Raw genomic sequence first — 22169 nt, 5'->3', positions numbered from 1 at the left:
TGTGTTCCAACTCTGTCACTGTTGCTTGTCAATCAGGTCATTTCTCTTCTGGGTTTTCCTTTCTTCATCCATAAAGTGGGAAGGATCCCTCATAGGACTGTTACAATGATTTAATGAGATAATACACATCAGTCACTTAGGACACTGCCTGGAACATAGTAAGCACCCAAGTAATGTTGGCTGTTATAATTAATATCCTTTTTGATGAATTAAAGGAAAGAATTGGTAATTAAAATGCATTTTCATGATATTTGCTATCATAGTTATTATCACCAACAAAACATGGTTAGTATTCAATATTTCTGGGCCTGATATTTTCTGAATTCCATGTGGATTAGAAGAAGAGACTCCAAACTAAAAATTAGATTCTAAAAATTGAGCTTAAATGTAGACATTTCTGAGGTCATTAAATTGTGTGTTTTTCTCACTATGTGCTTGAATTTCTGCCATGGGAGATGGGGCATTCTAGTGGGAGGTAGATTGAAGATATGGAAAGAATGAATGAGGAGGGAGAGAAAGAAAAAGAAGGACATAAGTGTGCAGAATGATAAGTTATTTATAATTGTATCCTGCATAGCAAGAAATATGTTGTTGAAAGGAAACCACCACAAACCCTATGATTTATGAAAAGTTTAGCATCAGGGCCTTAGTTCTATTTAGAGACACATCAGGAAAGGGCATGACCCTGACTCCTGACCCACTAGCCCAGGTACAAATGGAAGTCTCTTTCTCAAGGACCCCTTGTATTTTCTGTCTGAATTTCTCTTATATTTCAAACATTTACAATTTCAGGCAAAGCTTTATCAGGAGACCAAAGTGAGGGTTTGGCTGGAAGTTTTGAACTGTGATGCTCTAATTACAACCTGTTTGGCTGCGGCTGTTGGTCACAGAGAGTATGGAACACCTGCACTTCACAGCCAGTCCAAGATATGATTTCATTTTTATTTAAGTGTTGGCTTTAATCTATAAGGCTTTATTTTACTTGGACCCTTGTTATCTTAGAGATCAGCTGTCTTCCTTTGTACATTCATAACAACTGAGAGCTACTGAGAAGCATTTGGTCATAATTTTTAACTGCCAAAGGCAGAGGGTGTGTGTGTATGTGTGTATGAGAGAGAGATAGAGGATATCTTCCTGTTTTCTTTCCCAATCAGTCCTCTACATTTGTGAGTTGTATCTGTTTGCAGGATTTGAACTCAGGGTCTTTCTTAAGGTGGCATTTCAAATATCCTGAAAGAATACCAGAAGCCATGGCATATGTTGGCAGTTACCTGCCTCACAACTCTGGACCTTCAACTGGATCAGGAAACCAACTCTAGTATAGAGATTTATGAAAGAAGAGATAGGTTAAAGTTTGACCCACCCCTCTGCTTGAAGGCTTCCAAAGAATGGGAATTTTAGATGATCATAAAATACAACTAACCTCACCAGGAAAGGAAGCTGTAAGCAGTGGATCTAGTTTGAATGTTGTCCTATCTTGCAGCTGAGAGGGATTTTTGTCCTCTGTTTCTAGGAATACTATTAGATTTTTCTATTTTAAATATATTAATAAATACTATGATATTGACAGAGGGTGAATAAATATTTCATTAAGATGGAAGTTACGAGAGAGAGAGTTGACACTGCCTGGAGATTAAGAGAAAGCAATATCTAAGAAGGAGACCAAAGAACCCAGCAGGAAAGACCCAGTGGGAAGCTCTAAAACCAGTGAAGTTGTAGGAACCAAGAACACAGATGATGTAGGATTACAGAGATCATGGAAACAGAGTTAGGAGGAATGATGAGGGATTTAGGATAATTTTTAAAGAATGTGGTATTTTTGTGACTTGATATCCATTGCATTATGTAGTTATAGAATTTGCTGATATTATTTTATATTAATTTAGCAACTTTCTAACATATTCTGTAAGGACTTATAATTGGCCATGTAGAGCTGTTTAAGGACATTATTTTCCCAGTGGATAGATTGAGTCAATTGTAATTCTGCTCAAAAATACCTTGCTCCTATGTGGACAGGGTGTTTCTTTTTTTTTTTTTTTTTTTTTTGGTACGCAGGCCTCTTACTGTTGTGGCCCTCCCGTTGCGGAGCACAGGCTCCAGACGCGCAGGCTCAGTGGCCATGGCTCACGGGCCCAGCCACTCCGCAGCATGTGGGATCTCCCCGGACCGGGGCACAAACCCGTGTCCCCTGCATTGGCAGGTGGACTCTCAACCACTGTGCCACCAGGGAAGCCCCTGGACATGGTGTTTCTGATACAAGAGTTGTAGCACATTTTACACCCTAGAAGCCAAGTCACATGATCCACGAGACTGGTTGAAAATCAGAGTTTTAATCTCTGATGAGTTTGTACAAAAGAAACACAGCTGAAGGTGGAGAGTTTTATACTGAAAACAGTGGGATTACATGAAAATCTACATTCTGAATAGTGAGATACCTTCTCTACTTGAATCTAAGAACAGTGGCAGCCAGACTATAAATCCCAGGTAGGAAAGTAAAGCATTCCTTTTGGTAGAAGATATCCTAGAGGTATTAAGAATTTCAGAACTCCTGGTAAAATGGTTCAGCTTTACCACCTTATATTGCAGAGAACCAGTAAATAAGCCCAGCCCATGGACACAGAGCACCTTAGCAGTTTCTTAGCACTTCAACTGAAATATGAATGGACAATCATTTTATGGGGAAAAAATGTCCCATAACATGGGAGATAGAACACACATAAAGCAAAGACAAAAGAACATTGAAGAATTTTTAAACAACTCAGAGAGCAAAAAAAGTTAAAAAAATTATGATTAATATCTTCAAATAAATAGTGAAGCTGCTGCAAACTTGAAATAAGAAAAGGAGGCTGTAAAATAGAGGAAAGAACATAATGGTGCTCTTGGAAATAACTGCAGGGAGAAAGCATTCATCTGAAGGATTAAATTATGAAGTTGAGCAAATCTCCCCAAAAGTGGGAAAAGATACAGAAAGGAGGGAGAAAGATAATAAAATTAGAAGTTCACTGTAGGAGATTAACATTCAAAAAATAGAAATTTAAAAAAGGCACAATGGAAAACAAATTAAGGAAAGAAAATTAATGAATAAATTATTTTAAAACATTTCCCAGAATTTAGAGATAGTTTTCAGACTGAAAAGGACAATTATGAAGAGTCCAGAACACAGCTGGGCCCAAAAAGATGATTCTAAAACTTTATAAGGAAAAACAAGAAACAGGTCTCTTAAAAGGATTGGGAATTATAATAGCATCAGACTTCTCAAAACTAACTCTGGAAACTAGAAAAGAAGAAGAAATGCCTCCCAAACTCCCTACATGGGATTCTCATACCCAGCTGAACTCTCAATCAAATATAAGTGTAATAAAGACATCAGACATGCAAGGTCTCAGAAAATTTGCCTCCCATTTGCTCTTTCTCAGGAAGTTACTAGAATCTGTGTTTCAAAAGAAGGGTATAAGCAAAGTAGGAGGCAGATATGGGGTCCATGAAACTAGGAATCCTTGACAAGAAAGCAGTACATACAGAAAGGAAAGTTAAAAGAAAAAAGACAATAAGTTGAATGAAGAAGGACACCTACCGCATGATTTCACTCATGTAGAATTTAAAAAACAAAAACCAAAACAAACAAAACAAAAATAAATTCATAGATATAGAGAACAGACCAGTAGTTACCAGAGGGGAAGGGGATCGGGGATAGGGAAAATGGGTGAAGGGGGTCAACTGTATGGTGATGGTTGGTAACTAGACTTGTGGTGATGATCCCTCTGTAGTGTATCTGCAGTGTATACAGATGTTGAACTGTAATGCTGCACACCTGACACATATATATATTTTTAAAAATTACTGATAGAAAACAGATATGTCACTTAAGAAGAGGAAGTATTAAATTATGGATTTGTTCTGATAGAACAGTGTGTAGAAGTCTGATAACTTTATTTGGTGTATATCAGGAAGGGTTTTTGTAATCTCTTTTTAAAACCTAGATAGTCAAGTCTTCCATTTTTTGACATTCTAGGCAGTACCTGGTATATGGTGGGTGCTCGAAATATATTTTCTAAATGAATGATTAAATAAAATTTGATTGAATAAAATTTTGGGAGGTATTTTGAGATATCTAGAATCACAATTAGAGCAAACAAGAAAGAAAAGGACCTATTGAAAAAAAAAAAACTTATAAGGATTCTGTAGTCCTCATTCCAGTCTCTTTTAAAGTCCCACTATCATAAAATATCATTTTGTACCTAAATTAGACCTCTAGTTTCAGAGTTTAAGATCATTTCCTCTTTTCCACCCATTCATTTTTGGATAAGAAAACTCTCCTAGCAGAATGGATCATAGGCAAGCCTAAAGTCTGGGCAAGCTAGTGGAGTGCTATGCCTGGAAAAATTCAACTCAGGCACGTGGGGAGGATTTTACAAATTTCTTGAACCTGGTGAGGAGTCAAGCACATAGTCAGAGTTTCAACAGCTAGAAATAGCCAGGAGTTACAAAACTTTTGAGAATGATAAGTCAAATCTGTTTGAAAGAGGTGACAGAATTCTCATTCTGATTAAGTAGTATCCCAGTAGAAAGACTGCTTCAGGAAGACTTGAAGGGTAAGGGAGCTTGCCTTGCCTTTCTGTCTGGATGTGCTGGTGTTTTGCCTGGCTTGAATAGCTGTCTGTTTGTAGTGAATTATATATATTTTACCTGCATTAAGAGGTAAATATGTATCTTGACTCTGCCTGTCGGGGGGGTGGGGCGGAGTCAAGATGGTGGAGTAGGAGGAGACAGAGTTTGTGTCTCTTCACAACTAGGGCACCTACCAGATGCTGGTGGGAGACCTCAACACCCAAGGGAACAGGAGGAACCCCCAAGCAACTGGGTAGGACATGGCGGGGAGTGTGGGGGTAGGAGAAGTGGAGGTGGGATGGGACCAGCATCCCTGAGGGATGGCTGGGGGAGGGGAGGGGTTCCTACACCTGGAGAGGCCCACTCACCATGAGGGGATCAACAGCGACAGGGAGAAAACCCTCGGGGGTTCAGAGGATTGGAGAGGAACGTGGCTAGCATTTTCCCTGCCCACTCAGGCCCCAAGGAGCCTGCTGGTATCCCAGGCCTAGTCCTCTGCCCTCTGAGGCCCTCTCTGGCAGCGTGTGGAGGGGAAGAGGAAGAGTAGAGGTGAATGGAGAAGGACCCTCGGGGATCAGAGGATCGGGGAAGGAACATGGCTAGTGTTTCCCCTGCCCACTTGGGCCCCGGGGAGCCTGCTGGGGTCCCGGGCCTGGTTCTCCTCCCTCCAAGGCTGGAGACAAACTGAGACCCTCTCTGGCTGCACTGAGCCTAGACCCCACCTCCACCCCTAAACCCCACACCTGCCTAAGCCCTGCCCCCCCACAGCCAAGGCCTTTTCCAGCACCCCCCTTTGTTTTTTTTGCTATTGTGGTTCTGTTTTACATTCCAACTGTTGTTTCATTTATATTTTTATTTTTTCTAATATATCTGTTTTCCAATTTTATCTTTTATTCTTTGTCATTGTTCTTTTTTTTTTCTTTTTTTTCTTTTGCTGCACAGTTTGCAGGATCTGGGTTCATGGGCTGGGGGTCAGGCCTGAGCTCATGTGGTGGGAGTACCAAGTCTGAACTGCTGGACTAATAGAGAACCTCAGACCCCAGTGAATATTAATCAGAGTAAGGTCTCCCAGAGGTCTTCATCTAGGCACCAAGACCCAGCTATACACAGCTGCCTGCAAACTCCACTGCTGGAAACCTCAGGCCAAATAACCAGTAAGACAGGAACATAGTCCCACCCATGAAAAAAAATGAGATGACAAAAAATATGTTACAGACAAAGGAGCAATGTAAAAACCTAGAGAACTAAATAAATGAAGAGGAAATAGGCAACCTACCTGAAAGAGAATTCAGAGTAATGATAGTAAAGATGATCCAAAATCTCAAAAATAGAATGGAGGCATGGATCGAGAAAATACAAGAAATGTATAACAAAGACCTAGAAGAACTAAAGAACAAATAAACAGAAATGAACAACACAGTAACTGAAATGAAAAAATACACTAGAAGGAATCAATAGCAGAATAATTGAGGCAGAAGAATGAATAAGTGCACTCTAAGAAAGAATAGTGGAAATAACTATAACTGCTGAGGAGCAGAATAAAGAAAAAAGAATGAAAAGTATTGAAGACAATCTCAGAGACATCTGGGACAGCACTAAACACACCAACATTCAAATTACAGGGGTCCCATAAGAAGAAGTGAAAAAGAAATGGTCTGAGAAAATATTTGAAGAGATTATAATCGAAAACTGCCCTAACATGGGAAAGGAAATAGCCACCCAAGTCCAAAAAGCACAGAGCACCCCATACTGGATAAACCCTAGGAGAAACACACCAAGACATATATTAATCAAACAAAACTAAATTCAAAGGAAAAATATTAAAAGCAGCAAGGGAAAAGCAACAAAAAACATACAAGGGAATCCTCATATGGTGATTTTCTGGCAGAAACTCTGCAGGCAAGAAGGGAGTGGCAGGATATATTTAAAGTGAAGAAAGGGAACAACCTACAACCAAGATTACTCTACCCAGCAGGATATCATTCAGATATGACAAGAAATCAAATGCTTCACAGACAAGCAAAAGCTAAGAGAATTCAACACCAACAAACCAGCTTTACAAATGCTAAAGGAACTTCACTAGGAAGGAAACACAAGACAAGAAAAAGACCCACAAAAACAAACACAAAACAGTTAAGAAAATGGTAATGATAGGAACATATATAACGATAATTACCTTAAATGTAAACGGATTAAATGCTCCAACCAAAGACACAGAATGGCTGAATGGATACAAAAAATGACCCACATATATGCTGGCTACAAGAGACCCACTACAGACCTAGGGACACATACAGACTGACAGTGGGGGATGGAAAAAGATATCCCATGCAAATGGAAACCAAAAGAAAGCTGGAGTAGCAATACTCATATTAGACAAAATAGACTTTAAAATAAAGACTGTTACAAGAGTTAAGGAAGGACACTACGTAATGATCAAGGGATCAACCCAAGAAGAAGATATAACAATTATACATATTTACGCACCCAACAGAGGAGCACCTCAATCCATAAGGCAAATGTTAACAGCCATAAAAGGAGAAATTGACAGTAACACAACAGTAGTGGGGACCTTTAACTTCCACTTACACCAATGGTCAGATCATACAGACAGAAAATAAATAAGGAAACACAAACTTTAAATGACACAGTAGACCAGATAGATTTGATATTTATAGGCTATTCCACCCAGAAGTGGCAGAATACACTTTATTCTCAAGTGCACATGGAACATTCTCCAGGATAGATCACATCTTGGGTCACAAATCAAGGCTCAGAAAATTAAAATCGTATCAAGCATCTTTTCTGACCACAATACTATGAGATTAGAAATAAATTATAGGGAAAAAACCTGTAACAAACACAAACACAGGGAGGCTAAACAGTGTGCTGCTAAATAACCAAGATATCACTCAAGAAATCAGAGGAAATCAAAAAATACACAGAAACAAATGACAATGAAAACACGATGATCCAAAACCTATGGGACAGAGCAAAAGCAGTTCTAAGAGGGAAGGTTATAACAATTCAATCTCACCTCAAGAAACAAGAAAAATCTCAAATAAACAATCTAACCTTACACCTAAAGAAATTAAAGAAAGAAGAACAAAGAAAACCCAAAGAACAAAGTAAACCCAAAGTCAGTAGAAGTAAAGAAATCATAAAGAGCAGAAATAAATTAAATAAAGGAAACAATAGCAAAGATCAATAAAACTAAAAGTTGGTTCTTTGAGAAGAGAAACAAAATTGATAAACCTTTAGCCAGACTCATCAAGAAAAATAGGGAGAGGATGCAAATCAATAAAATTAGAAATGAAAAAAGGAGAAATTACAACAAGGATCATAAGAGACCACTATAAGCAACTATATGCCAATAAAATGGACAACCTGGAAGCAAAGGCCAAATTCTTAGAGAGGTACAATTTTCCAAGACTGAACCAGGAAGAATTAGAAAATATAAACAGACAAATCACAACTAATGAAATTGAAACTGTAATTAAAAATCTTCCAACAAACAAAAGCTCAGGACCAGATGGCTTCACAGGTGAATTCTATCAAACATTTAGAGAAGAGCTAACACCTATCCTTCTAAAAATCTTCCCAAAAGTTGCAGAGGGTTGAACAGTACCAAATTCATTCTATGAGGCCACCACCACACTGATACCAAAACCACACAGCGATATCACAAAAAAAGAAAATTACAGACCAATGTCACTGATGAACATAGATGCAAAAATCCTCAACAAAATGCTAGCAAACAGAATCCAACAACATATAAAAAGGATTGTACACAATGATCAAGTGGGATTTATCCCAGGGATGAAAGGATTCTTCAACATACACTAATCAATGTGATACACCATATTAACAAATTGAAGGATAAAAACCATATGATCATCTCAATAGATGCAGAAAAGGCTTTTGACAAAATTCAACAGTGTTTTTTGATGAAAACTTTCAAGAAAATAGGCATAGAGGGAATCTACCTCAACATAACAAAGGCCATGTATGACAAACCCACAGCAAACATCATTCTCAATGGTGAAAAATTGAAAGCATTTCCTCTAAGATCAGGAACAAGACAAGGATGTCCACACTCACCACTCTTATTGAACATAGTTTTGGAAGTCCTAGCCATGGCAATCAGAGAAGTAAAAGAAATAAGAGGAATGCAAATAGGAGAAAAACAAGTAAAACTGTCACTGTTTGCAGATGACATGATACTATACATAGAAAATCCTAGAGATGCTACCAGAAAACTACTAGAGCTCATCAATGAACTTGGCAAAGTTGCCAGGATACAAAATTAATACAGAGAAATCTCTTGCATTCCTGTGCACTAACAATGAAAGATCAGAAAGAGAAAACAAGGAAACAATCCTATTTGCCATCACCTCAAAAAGGATAAAATACCACAAATAAACCTACCTAAGGAGGAAAAAGATCTGTACTCAGAAAACTTTGACACTGGTGAAAGAAATCAAGGATAACATACAGATGGAAAGATATACCATGTTCTTGGATTAAAAGAATCAATACTGTGAAAATGACTATACTACTCAAAGCAAACTACAGATTCAATGCAATCCCTAACAAATTACGAATGGCATTCTTTACAGAATTAGAACAAAAAATTTTACAGCTTGTATGGATACACAAAAGACCCTGAATAGCCAAAGCAATCTTGAGAAAGAAAAGGAGAGCTGGAGGAATCAGGCTCTCTGACTTCAAAATATAATACAAAGCTACAGTAATCAAGACAGTATGGTACTGGCACAAAACAGAAATATAGATCAATGGTACAGGTTAGAAAGACCAGAGATAAACCCACACACCTATGGTCACCTAATCTATGACAAAGGAGGCAAGGACATACAATGGAGAAAAGACAGCTTCTTCAATAAGTGGTGCTGGGAAAACTGGACAGCTACATGTAAAAGAATGAAATTAGAACACTACCTAGCACCATACACAAAAATAAACTCAAAATGGATTAAAGACCTAAATGTACAACTGAACATTATAAAACTCTTAGAAGAAAACATAGGAAAAACACTCTTTGACATAAACCACAGCAAAATCTTCTTTGACCCACCTCCTAGAGTAGTGAAAATAAAAACAAACAAATGGGACCTAATGAAACTTAAAAGTTTGGCACAGCAAAGGAAACATAAACTAGACAAAAAGAGAACCCTCAGAAGGGGAGAAAATATTTGCAAATGAAGCAATGGACAAAGGATTAATCCCCAAAATATACAAACAGTTCATGCAGCTCAATATCAAAAAAACAAACAACCCAATCAAAAAGTGAGTGGAAGATCTAAATAGACATCTCTCAAAAGAAGACATGCAGATGGCCAAGAGACACATGAAAAGATGTTCAACATCACTTATTATTAAAGAAATGCAAATCAAAACTACATTGAGGTATCACCTCACACTGGTCAGAATGACCATCATCGAAAAATCTAGAAACAATAAATGCTGGAGAGGGTGTGGAGAAAAGGGAACCCTCTTGCACTGTTGGTGGAATGTAAATTGATACTCCCACTGTGGAGAACAGTATGGCGACTCCTTAAAAAATGAAATATGAAACTACCATATGACCCAGCAATCCCTCTACTGGGCATATACCCTGAGAAAATCATAATTCAAAAGACACATGTACTCCAATATTCCTTACAGCACTGTTTACAATAGCCAAGACATGGAAACAACCTAAAAGTCCAACAACAGATGAATGGATAGAGATGTGGTACATATATACAATGGAATATTACTCAGCCATAAAAAGGAATAAAACTGGGTCTTTTGTAGAGATGTGGATGGACCTAGAGTTTGTCATACAGAGGGAAGTAAGTCAGAAAGAGAAAAACAAATATTGTATATCAACGCATATATATGGAATCTAGAAAATTGGTACACGTGAACCTATTTCCAGGCCTCAAATCAAGATGCAGATGTAGAGAACAGCCATGTGAACATGGGGGTGGGGGGTGGGGAAGAGGAGGATGGGATGAATTGGGAGATTACGATTGACATATATACACTACCATGTGTAAAATAGATAGCTAGTGGGAACCAACTATAAAGCACAGGGTGCTCAGCTTGGTGCTCTGTGATGACCCAGATGGGTGGAATGGGGTGAGTGGGTGAGAGGGAGGTACAAGAGGGAGGAATATATATAGCTGATTCACTTCATTGTACAGCAGAGACTAACAAAACATTGTAAAGCAATTATACGCCAATAAACAAAAAGTGGAGAAAACTGAACTATAAAAAATATATATATATACATACATACACACACACAAAAGAGAACTCATATCCTTTGCCTATATGTGTTGGTGTCTTCCTGTCAATCACAGAATCATCAGATTTTTGACAACCATGCAATCCTATAAGTAAAAATCTTTCATATATGTGAAAGCCATTCTACCTTTCAACTTCCTCTTCTCTGGATGTAATACCTTTTGAAAATGTGTTATTTCAAGCCACCTAATCATCATTGCTTTCATCTACTTGCCACTTTCGTGTTCAAGCTCATTGAAAATTTTTGGTATTTTTTCTTAATAGTTTTAACCATGATGGGGTTTTTTTGTTTTTTTCTTTTGTTTCGTTTTTATTGTAATTCTGTAGAAAATGCATCTCTACTTTGACTTCAAAGACCCATGTTCAGATTCATGTTTTGCCATAAATTCTGTGTTCTTTGGTATTTATTTCACCTCTGAGCCTAATTTTTAAATGAAATCGTGGTAAATTAGATAATACACTACTATGCAGTTGTGAGGATTATTATGGTAATGTGAAATGTGTTGGGAAATATCCCTGATACATAATGAGTATTCAAAGAAAGTTAATTTCTTTTATGCATTTATCTATATGATTGTTCTTAATATCATACTCATGCATTTATTCTTATATATTTATGGCAGGATTTAATATTCAGTGATAAAAACAAGACATGGTCATTTACCATAGGGGTTGAGAAATGGTCTTATTGAGAAATACATTTTCCAGAAATCTCTTCCTTGTATAGTTCCAAGTTAGGGTTGCCTATAAGAAAATTTATGTAAGAGTTGAAAGATGGAAGTGAAGCAGCAGTAATTATGATGGGAAGGTTTGTGCAGGACTTCAAACACAGCTGCAGCTTACGCATGTTGTAGCTGATCTTCAGATACACTTTGTTGATGTCCTGCAGCAGCGGGATCTGCAGCTTCTTTGCCTCTAACTGGATATTCTCAGCTTGTCTGAGATCTGGGCCAGACACCTACACAGATATGAGGTCAAGTGTGCCAGCTTTAAAATATACAGGTCACTGTGTAGTCAGCTTTAAATGCAATGAGGGCTAGCTGTGGACAGTTTCCAGTTTGTCTTCTGGGTTCCTGTTTATTCTTTTAGATTTGCCTTTGCTTTCACTCATTTCATGCCCAGCTTTTAATCTTAGATGTCTGCCCTGCTTACATTCATGACTTCAGCCCTCTTTAGACACAGAATGGCTTTCATAGGTGCCATTACCAGCTCCCACAATTCAGTCAGTTCTATCATAAATCCCTTATTCCTTATCTCTCATAGTGGTCCTTCTTGCTTGAACTGATATGCCATAGGTAACTGGCTTACTATTTTTGGAAAAAGTTTTTTTTTTTTTATTTGAAAAGATGACATTTTTTATATCTGAGGCTCAAGAACTGCTCTCCTTTAATCATTCCATAGCAAATGTAGTGTGAGTTATAAAAGCACTGTTTGTGTCCAACTCTCATTCATCTATTATCCTTTTTTTCCCTTTAGATAATCCAGATTTATTGAGTCTCTATTGTGTGCCAGGACTTTGCCAAGTAGCTTGCATTATCTCATTTAATCTTCACAGAAATTCCATGAGGTGGGTTACTATTGCTATTGTCTATAGAAATGAGAGAATAAAAGTTCAGAGATAGCTGAGTTTCATATTGTCTCTGTGTTACTGGAACATAGTTCATGGACCATTTGAAAACTACCAACACATCAGTTTATAGAAAATCATAAATGTTGTTTACAAAGTGAGGGGACATACCAAATTTCAGACAAATTAAATACCACAGTGAGTTGTGAAACTTTATTTGGTTAAAGGTCATACATAGAAGATGGTACAGCCAAGAGTTTGAGTCTAAGATCTATATTCTATACCACCACACATTTTAGTATCATACTCTGTGAATCAGTTTGTTGTTTTCCACAAAAACTTGTTAGAATTGTGGTTGGGATTACACTGAGTATATTGATCCATTTGGGAAAATTTGACATCTTAGAACTATTGATTCTTTCAGTCTATAAATCTGTTATATTTCTCCATCTGTTTCCATCTCCTTTACCTTCTCTCAACTTTTATTTTTAAGTATAGAGGATTTACACATCTTTTGTTAAATTTATTCAAGTATTTTATTCTTATATGAATTACCCTTCTGAGTCTAAGGAATTAGGAAAGTTTTTTTTAAGTTATTGTGACACACTCTTGCTCATTTTAATTAATTAATTTGTTTGTTTGTTTATTTATGTCTGTGTTGGATCTTCACTGCTATGCGCGGGCTTTCTCTAGTTGCGGCGAGCTGGGGTTACTCTTTGTTGCGGTGTGTGGGCTTCTCACTGCAGTGTCTTCTCTTGTTGTGGAGCACGGGCTCCAGGCACGTGGGCTTCAGTAGGTTTGGCACGTGAGCTCAGTAGTTGTGGCTCATGTGCTCTAGATCTCAGGTTCAGTAGTTGTGGCACATGGGCTTAGTTACTCTGCAGCATGTGGGATCTTCCCAGACCAGGGCTCGAACCCGTGTCCCCTGCATTGGCAGACAGATTCTTAACCACTGCGCCACCAGGTAAGTCCCAGAATTAGGTAATTTGAATAATGTAACAAAACACACGGTGACAGAATTGGACTAGATAAAAGCTACTTATTAATGGCAAAATTTTCAAGTTGGGTAGCCCCTTTGCACCCTGTTATGGTAATATAAATATACTAACCAAAATATAGATAAATGTAGATCATTGTACCCTGAATAAGTACATTAGAATACATCATTAAATAGTACTCCAAATTTAGAATGTCTTGAGTTATTTCTTAGTGAGTCGCTGGATTTCGGTGTTAGATGGCAGAGTAAAAATTATCAAATACTAATGGAAGCAATGAGAAAATTAGTTCCATAGGCGTTCAGCTAAGATTGTCAAGATTGCCAACACAATGATTGGCCTAAAAATGGGGTTCTCAGATCAAGGCTGGTGGAAATTTCAAGAGAAATGGGAATACAGAGTACTTCATCATCTCAAAATCTGTGAGCATTTATGAAGGATGACATGGGACTAAATAAAAGCTTCTAAGTGATTGCAGATAGATGTGCATTTCAAGGATCTAGTGGCAGTTCTAGTAGTATGACAATGAGAAGAAAGGAGGTGATAAGACTCATGATGAAAGTTAGTATTTTGTTCATTCAAATGAGTTTCCAGCATGAAAATGGGTAAGTAATGGAAGGTATTTTTCAGCATGAATTGACAACATGTATTTGTTTACCAGGGTCAAACTAGCAGCTATAGAATAATGATGTACTAACTGATTATAATTCTAGTATTAAGGATTTAACAATAAAGAAGCAGATACTCTTTGTGCTGGCCCCACTTATAAATTCTTGGTGGCACTCAGGACTATTCAGGACTCTGAAAGTGTAGTATATAATATTGACTCCAATCCTTCCCTGCATGAATATTCTGCCATGGTTTCATCAAGGGTGGTTTATATGTTTTTGTTACAGGACTTTAGACTTAATTAAGGGACTTCCTTAGTCAATGGCAGGTCAGGGAAATGTAACAAAGTGCCAGTTCCAAGAGTAGGCGGTAAGGGCCTCAAGTGTTTGCACTATTCTTTGTACCTCTGCCACCGTCCTAAGAAAGGATTCCCTAGGTACCTATTATTCCTTCAGCCAGAGCCTTGGAGTAGGCCTGAATGATGGGTCAGGATTAGCTAGACCTGCAGCTTAATGCAGGAGCCACCAGGCCCTGCCCTACCTCACATCTCTGAGAATAAGTGATTATCTTGTTTTAAGCTTCTGAGTTGAAGTTGTATGTTCATCAGCCACACTGAAGCAACAATTAACTGACACAAACTTGGTACTGAATTAGAGAGCAGATGTAAGTAAAACATAAGATACATGCCATTGGATTTGGGACTGAGTCGTGGGTGAAGATTGGGAAAATGGTAGGGAAATTGAAAAATATCTGGGGGAGCTCCAATCAAAATGGTAGAGGAGAAGGACATGGAACTCATCTCCTCCCACAAATGCATCAAAAATACATCTACAAATGAAACAATTTCTTCTGAACACTAGCAGAAGACCTCAAACACATGAAAAGTCAAGAAAGATCTCCGTAATCAGGTAGGATGAAAGGAGCATAAAAAAGAAGCAGGACAGGACCTGCATCCCTGGGAGGGAGCTTCAGCATCCTGGGAAGCCCCCTCACTGGTGGAGAGATCAGCTGGGACAGAAAGGCAGCTTCAAAGGCTCAGAGGAGAACGCAACAACTGGTTAGTGGCAGGCAGAACAGAGACTTACACAGATGGTCTGTGCCACTGCCCCACACTCCCCAGCCTGAGATGTGTGTCTGCTGGTACAGGCAGGGGCTGGGTGCTGAAACTTGGGGTTTAGAGAACAGATCCAGGGAGAGAACTGGTGTTGGCTGCATGAATACAGCCTGAAGGGATTGGAGTGTGGTACAACCACAACTGGGAGTGTTCACAGAAGAAACCTGGGCCACCACAGAAGGGAGGTGCCACTGTTTAGTGACACGCAGAGGGCAGGATTGCCATTGCAGCCTCTTTCTCCACACACTGACCACCACCTCACCTTGGTGGGCTCTGGGAGCAGACACCAGCAGGTTGCCCATGCACAGAGGCAGGGCTGAGGTCACAGCTGAGCCCCAGGGGCCGCGTGGCTTGTGAAACAAGGCTGAAATATTTCCCCATGGCTGCATGAGCCACGGACTTACACCTTTGCCATTGGCTTTGTGAATTCAGCACTTGGGGGAGATCCAAACAGACAATGGGTGCTCCCTCAGCTGGGATGGGTCTGCCCTTAGCAGCTGTGGGCTTTGTGGGCATGTGCATTAAGGGGGCTGGGACAAGTCAGGGTATGAACTGCCTCCATAGCTCCAACAGCAGTTCCAGGTGTATGACTACTGTAGTCCTGGGACTTGATTTCAATGGATCTGCACTGGTGGCCTTGTGAAAACAATGCCTGAGGGACACCAGAGCCGATTGCTTGCATTCCCACAGTTAAGGTGGGGCTGAGGGCAGTGTCAACAACAGTGTACTTTGTGAGCCCACACAAAGGGTGACGTTACACAGCAGAGCACACTCACCAGTGAACACCTCTGGTGGAGGACTACTCAGTGGCTCCTCTCCCAGTGGGAGCACTGCAATCCTGCCTACTTTGCACCACTGCTCAGAAACATCTGTGGGCTTACACTGAACAACAAGGGAGCAGACCCTGCTACTGACAGGGCAATGCCAACCACAGAGCAAAAAGGAGACCCTGCTCAATATCCAATGCGGCTCTGGTCACCACAACACCATTCACACCTCTTATCAAGAGGATAATGGACAGCATACACTGAGGAAAGAGGCAGCAGACATCCAAAATAAAAACAGCCCTTGCACCAGAAACATTAAACCTACGCAGGCTATGCAGCAATGTTCCCACATAAAAATAGCCCTCCAAGACCACAGTAGATAATTGTTTCTCCTAAATTCATAGAGCAAGAGAAATATAAGTAAAAAAAGAAGTAGAGGAAACACTTCCAATTAAAACATCAAGAGAATTCCCCTGGAAGACCAAACAATGAAACAGACCTATTCAGTCTAATAGACATTGAGTTCAAAAAGGAGATAATGAAAATACTGAAGGAATTAAGAAAAGCTACTGACAGGCATGCAGATTACTGTAAAAAAGAACTAGAAAATATAAGGAGGAGTTAAGAAAAATTAGAAAATTCATTTGCAGAGATGAAAGCTGAACTAAAGGCAATGAATATCAGAATGAATAATGCAGAAGAATGAATAAGTGATCTGGAAGATAGAGTAATGGAAATCACCCAATTAGAACAGCAAATAGAAGCCAAAATTAAAAAAAAAAAAAAGCAATACAAGGTACCTATGGGATAATACAAAGCATGTCAATCTATGCATAATAGGGATCCCAGAAGGAGAAGAAAGAGAAAAGGGGATTGAAAATGTATTTGAAGAAATTATGGCTGAAAACTTCCAAAACCTAAGGAAGGAAACAGATGTCTAGGTACAGGAAGTACAGAGGGTCCCAAACAAGATAAACCCAAACAGACCTACACAAAGATATATAATTAAAGTGGCAAAAGTTAAAGAGATGATTCTAAAGGCAGCAAGAGAAAAACAAAGAGTTAATTACAAGGGAACCCCAATAAGTCTATCAGCTGATTTCTCTACAGAAACTTTGCAGGTCAGAAGGGAGTGGCAAGATACATTCAAAGTCCTGAAAGGGAAAAATCTGCAACTTAGTATACTTTATCCAGCAAAACTATCATTTAGAATGGGAGGAGAGAGAAAGAATTTCTCAGACAAGCAAAACTAAAAGAATATAGCAGTATTAAACCTATCCTAAAGGAAATTTGAAAGGTCTTCTCTAAATGGAAAAGAAGAATCTATAGGAAAGAGAAAAATCACAATTAGAAAGTAAATCACTTAAATAAGCCAGTAACAAATTTAAAAAATATATCTAAAAACTTCTGTGAAAGCAATGATAACCACAGTGAACAGCAAAAGGATGAACATGAAGATGTAAAAGAGGACATCAAAATCATAAAGTGTGGGAGAGAGGAGTAAGATAATGTAGATTGTTTTCTTACAATGTGTTTGAGCTTATATGACTACCAGTCTAAAGCAAGTAGATATAGGAAGGGGTTAAACTACTTGAAAAATGGGGCAACCACAAATCAAAAATTTTCAATATATTCACAAAAAACAAAAAGAAGAGAACGTAAGGATGATACAAAAGAAAATCATCAAACCACAAAAGGAAAAACAAAAAGAAAAAAGGGACAAAGAAGAAACATAAAACCAATGTGAAAACAAAGTCTAAAATGACAATAAATACATATATCAATAATTACCTTAAATGTCAATGGACTAAGTGCTCCAATCAAAAGACACAGAGTGGCAGACTGGATAAAAAAACAAGAGCCTACATTATGCTGTCTACAAGAGAGTCACTTTAGGGCAAAGGACACACATAGATTGAAAGCGAGGAGATGGAAAAAGGTATTTCATGCAAATGGAAATGACAAGAAAGTGGGGGTCACAATACTCATATCAGACAAAATAGACTTTAAAACAAAAGCTATAAAGAAAGATAAATAAGGACACTATATAAGGATAAAAGGATCAATACAAGGAGAGGATATTACACTTGTCAACATATATGCACCCAATAAAGAAGCACCCAAATACATTAAAAAATACTAACAGAAATAAAGGGAGAAATTGATTGGAATACAGTAATAGTAGGAGACTTTAATACCCCACTCACATCAATGGACGGATCTTTGAGACAGAAAATCAATAAGGCAGCAGAGATCCTAAATGATACAATAGAGCAGTTAGACATAATTGATATTTTCTGGACATTTGATCCAAATAAAAAGATAATACACATTCTTTTCAAGTGCACATGAAACAGTCTCTAGGATTGACCACATACTAGGGCACAAAACAAGCCTCAGCCAATTTAAGAGTTCTATTTCAAGCATCTTTTCTGACCACAATGACATGAAACTAGAAATCAACCACAGGAAAAGAAATGAGAAAAAAACAATTACATGGAGACTAAACAACATGCTACTAAAAAACCAATGGGTCAGTGATTAAATCAAAGAAAAAACTTAAAAATACCTTGAAGCAAATGACAATAAAAACACAACCACACAAAATCTATAGGATACAGCAAAAGCTGTTAGAGGGAGGTTCATAGTGATACAGGCCTTCTTTAAGAAACAAGGGAAACCAACCTAACCCACCACCTAAAAGAATTAGAAAAAGGAGAACAAACAAAGCCTCAATTCAGCAGAAAGAAGGAGATAATAAAGATCAGAGTGGGAATAAATAAAATAAAATAGAAAAAAAATCAATAAAACAAAGAGCTGGTTCTTTGAAACAAAATTGACAAACCTCTGATCAGGCTCACCAAGAAGAAAAGAGAGAAGACCCAAATAAACAAAATATTTAAGAAATGAAAGAAGAGAAATCACAACTGATACTGCAGAAATACAAATAGAGAATACTATGAAAAATTATATGTTAATAAATTTTACAACCTAGAAGAAAGGAACAATTTTCTAGAAACATACAGCCTACCAAAACTGAATCAAGAATAAACAGATAACTTGAACAGACCCATCAATAGAAGTGAAATAGTATCTGTAACAAATAACTCCCTACAAATAAAAGTCCAGGACCAGATGGCTTCACTGGGGAATTCTACAAAACACAGGAAAAAGAATTTATAGCAATCCTTCTCAAACTCCTCCAAAATACTGAAGAGGAAGAAACACTCTCAAAGATGTTCTATGAAGCCACCATCACCCTGATACCAAAACCAAAGACACTACCAAAAAAGAAAATTACAGGCCAATACCTTTGATGGATATAGATGCAAAAATTCTCAACAAAATATTGTCAAATCAAATCCAACAACACATAAAAACGATCATACACCACAACCAAATTGGATTCATTCCAGGATCACAAGGATGGTTCAACATATGCAAAATCAATATAATACACCACAACAAAAGACAAGACAAAAGCCACATGATCATATAAATAGATACAGAGAAAACACTTGATAAAATTCAACACCCATTCATGATTAAAAAAAAAAAAAAAAACTTATGAAAGTGGGTGTAGAGAGAATGTCTCTAAACATAATAAAAGCTATTTATGACAAACCCACAGCCATTATAATACTCAATTATATTTCAGCTTTTCAGTGAAAAGCTGAAAAAGTCTTCCTGCTAAAATCTGGAACAAGACGATGGCCACTCTCACCATTTCTCTTCAATATAGTATTGGAAATCCTAGCCATAGCAATCAGACAAGAAAAAGAAATAAAAAGGATTCAAATTGGTAGGGAAGAGGTACAATTGTCATTATACACAGATAATGTACTATATATATAGAAAACCCTAAAGACTCCACACACAAAACTACTAGAACTGATAAACGAATTCAGCAAGGTAGCAGGATACAAGATTAACATACAGAAATCAGTTGCATTTCTTTACACTAACAATTAAATATCAGAAAGGGAATGTAAACAAACAATCTATTTTAAAATCACATAAAAAAACTTAAGGGGCTTCCCTGGTGGCTCAGTAGCTGAGAGTCTGCCTGCCAATGCAGAGGACATGGATTCGAGCCCTGGTCCAGGGAGATCCCACCTGCTGCAGAGCAACTAAGCCTGAGTGCCACAACTGCTGAGCCTGCAATCTAGAGCCCGTGAGCCACAACTGCTGAAGCCTGTGTGCCTGGAGCCTGTGCTCTGCAGTGGGAGAGGCCACTGCAGTGAGAGGCCCATGCACTGCAGTGAAGAGTGGGCCCTGCTCACCACAACTGGAGAAAGCCTGCATGCAGCAATGAAGACCCAACACAGCCAAAAATAAAAATAAATAAATTTATTTTTTTAAAATAACTTAGGAATAAACTTCACCAAGGAGGTGAAAGACTTATATGATGAGATCTATAAAACATTAATAAAGGAAATTGAAGGTGATTCAAAGAAATAGAAAGATATACCATGCCCTTGGACTGGAAGAATTAATATTGTTAAAATGACCATACTACCCAAAGCAGTCTACAGATTTAATGAGATCCCTATCAAATTACCCATGACATTTTCCACAGAACTAGAACAAATGATCCTAAAGTTTGTATGGAACTATAAAAGACCCAGAATTGCCAAAGCAATCCTAAGGAAAAAGAACAAAGGCATAACCCTCCCAGACTTTAGACAATACTACAAAGCTACAGTAATTAAAACAGCATGGCAATGGCACAAAAACAGACATACGGATCAATGGAACAGAATAGAGAGCCCAGAAATAAACCCACACACCTATGGACAATTAATATTCGACAAAGGAGGTAAAAATATACAATGGGAAAAAGTCTCTTCAGCAAGTGGTGTTGGGAAAGTTGGGAATCTGCATGTAAATCAGTGAAGTTAGAACACATCCTCATGCCATACACAAGAATAAACCCAAAATGGCTTAAAAACTTAAATGTAAGACAAGACATCATAAAACCCCTAGAAGAGAGCATAGGAAAAACATTCTCTGACATAAATCCTACCAATTTTTTTTTCTTAGGTCAGTCTCCCAAGACAATAGAAATAAAAGCAAAAATAAACAAATGGGACCTAGTCAAACTTACAATTTTTGCACAGCAAAGGAAAACATAAACAAAATGAAAAGCAACCTACAGAATGGGAGAAAATATTTACAAATGATGTAACTGACAAGGGCTTAATTTCCAAAATATACAAACAACTCATACAATTCAATAACAAATACCAAACAATACAATTGAAAAATAGGCAGAGGAACTAAATAGACATTTCTCCAAAGAAGACATACAGATGACCAACAGGCACATGAAAAGATGCTTGTCATCACTAATTGTTAAAGAAATGCAAATCAAAACTATAATGAAGTATCACCTCACAGTGGTCAGAATGGCCATCATTAAAAAGTCTACAAATAACAAATGTGGAGAGGGTGTGGAGAAAAGGGAACCCTCTTACAATGTTTGTGGGAATGTAAATTGGTGCAGCCACTATGGAAAATAGTATGTTGGTTCCTCAAAAAACTAAAAATAGGGTTGCCGTATAATCTAGCAATCCCACTCCTGGGCATATACCCAGATAAAACTATAATTTGAAAAGATACATGCACCCCTATGTTCAGAGCAGTACTATTCACAATAGCCAAAACATGGAAACAACCTAAATGTCCATTCAACGGATGAATGGTTAAAGATGTGGTACATATATACAATGGAGTACTACTTGGCCATAAAGAAGAATGAAATAATGTCATTTGCAGCAACATGGATGCAACTAGAAATTATCATACTAAGCAAAGTAAGTCAGAAAGTGGAAGATAAATACCATATGGTATCACTTACATGTGGAATCTAAAGTACAACACAAATGAACATACCTACAAAACAGAAACAGGACTCACAGATATAGAGGACAGACTTGTGGTTGCCAAGGTAGGGAGTGGGGGAAGAAAGGATAGGGAGTTTGAGATTAGTAGATGCAAACTATTTTATATAGGATGGATAAACAGCAAGGTCCTACTGTATAGCACAGGGAAATATATTCAATGTCTTATGATAAAACATAATGGAAAAGAATATGAAAAAGAATATATATATGTACTACTGAGTCATTTTGCTGTACAGCAGAAATTAACAACATTGTAAATCAACTATACTTCAATAAAATTATATATATATA

This window comes from Neophocaena asiaeorientalis, unplaced genomic scaffold (genome assembly GCF_003031525.2).
Source record: "Neophocaena asiaeorientalis asiaeorientalis breed wild unplaced genomic scaffold, Neophocaena_asiaeorientalis_V1.1 scaffold218, whole genome shotgun sequence".
Taxonomy (NCBI): domain Eukaryota; kingdom Metazoa; phylum Chordata; class Mammalia; order Artiodactyla; family Phocoenidae; genus Neophocaena; species Neophocaena asiaeorientalis.
This window is presented reverse-complemented; position numbering follows the sequence as displayed.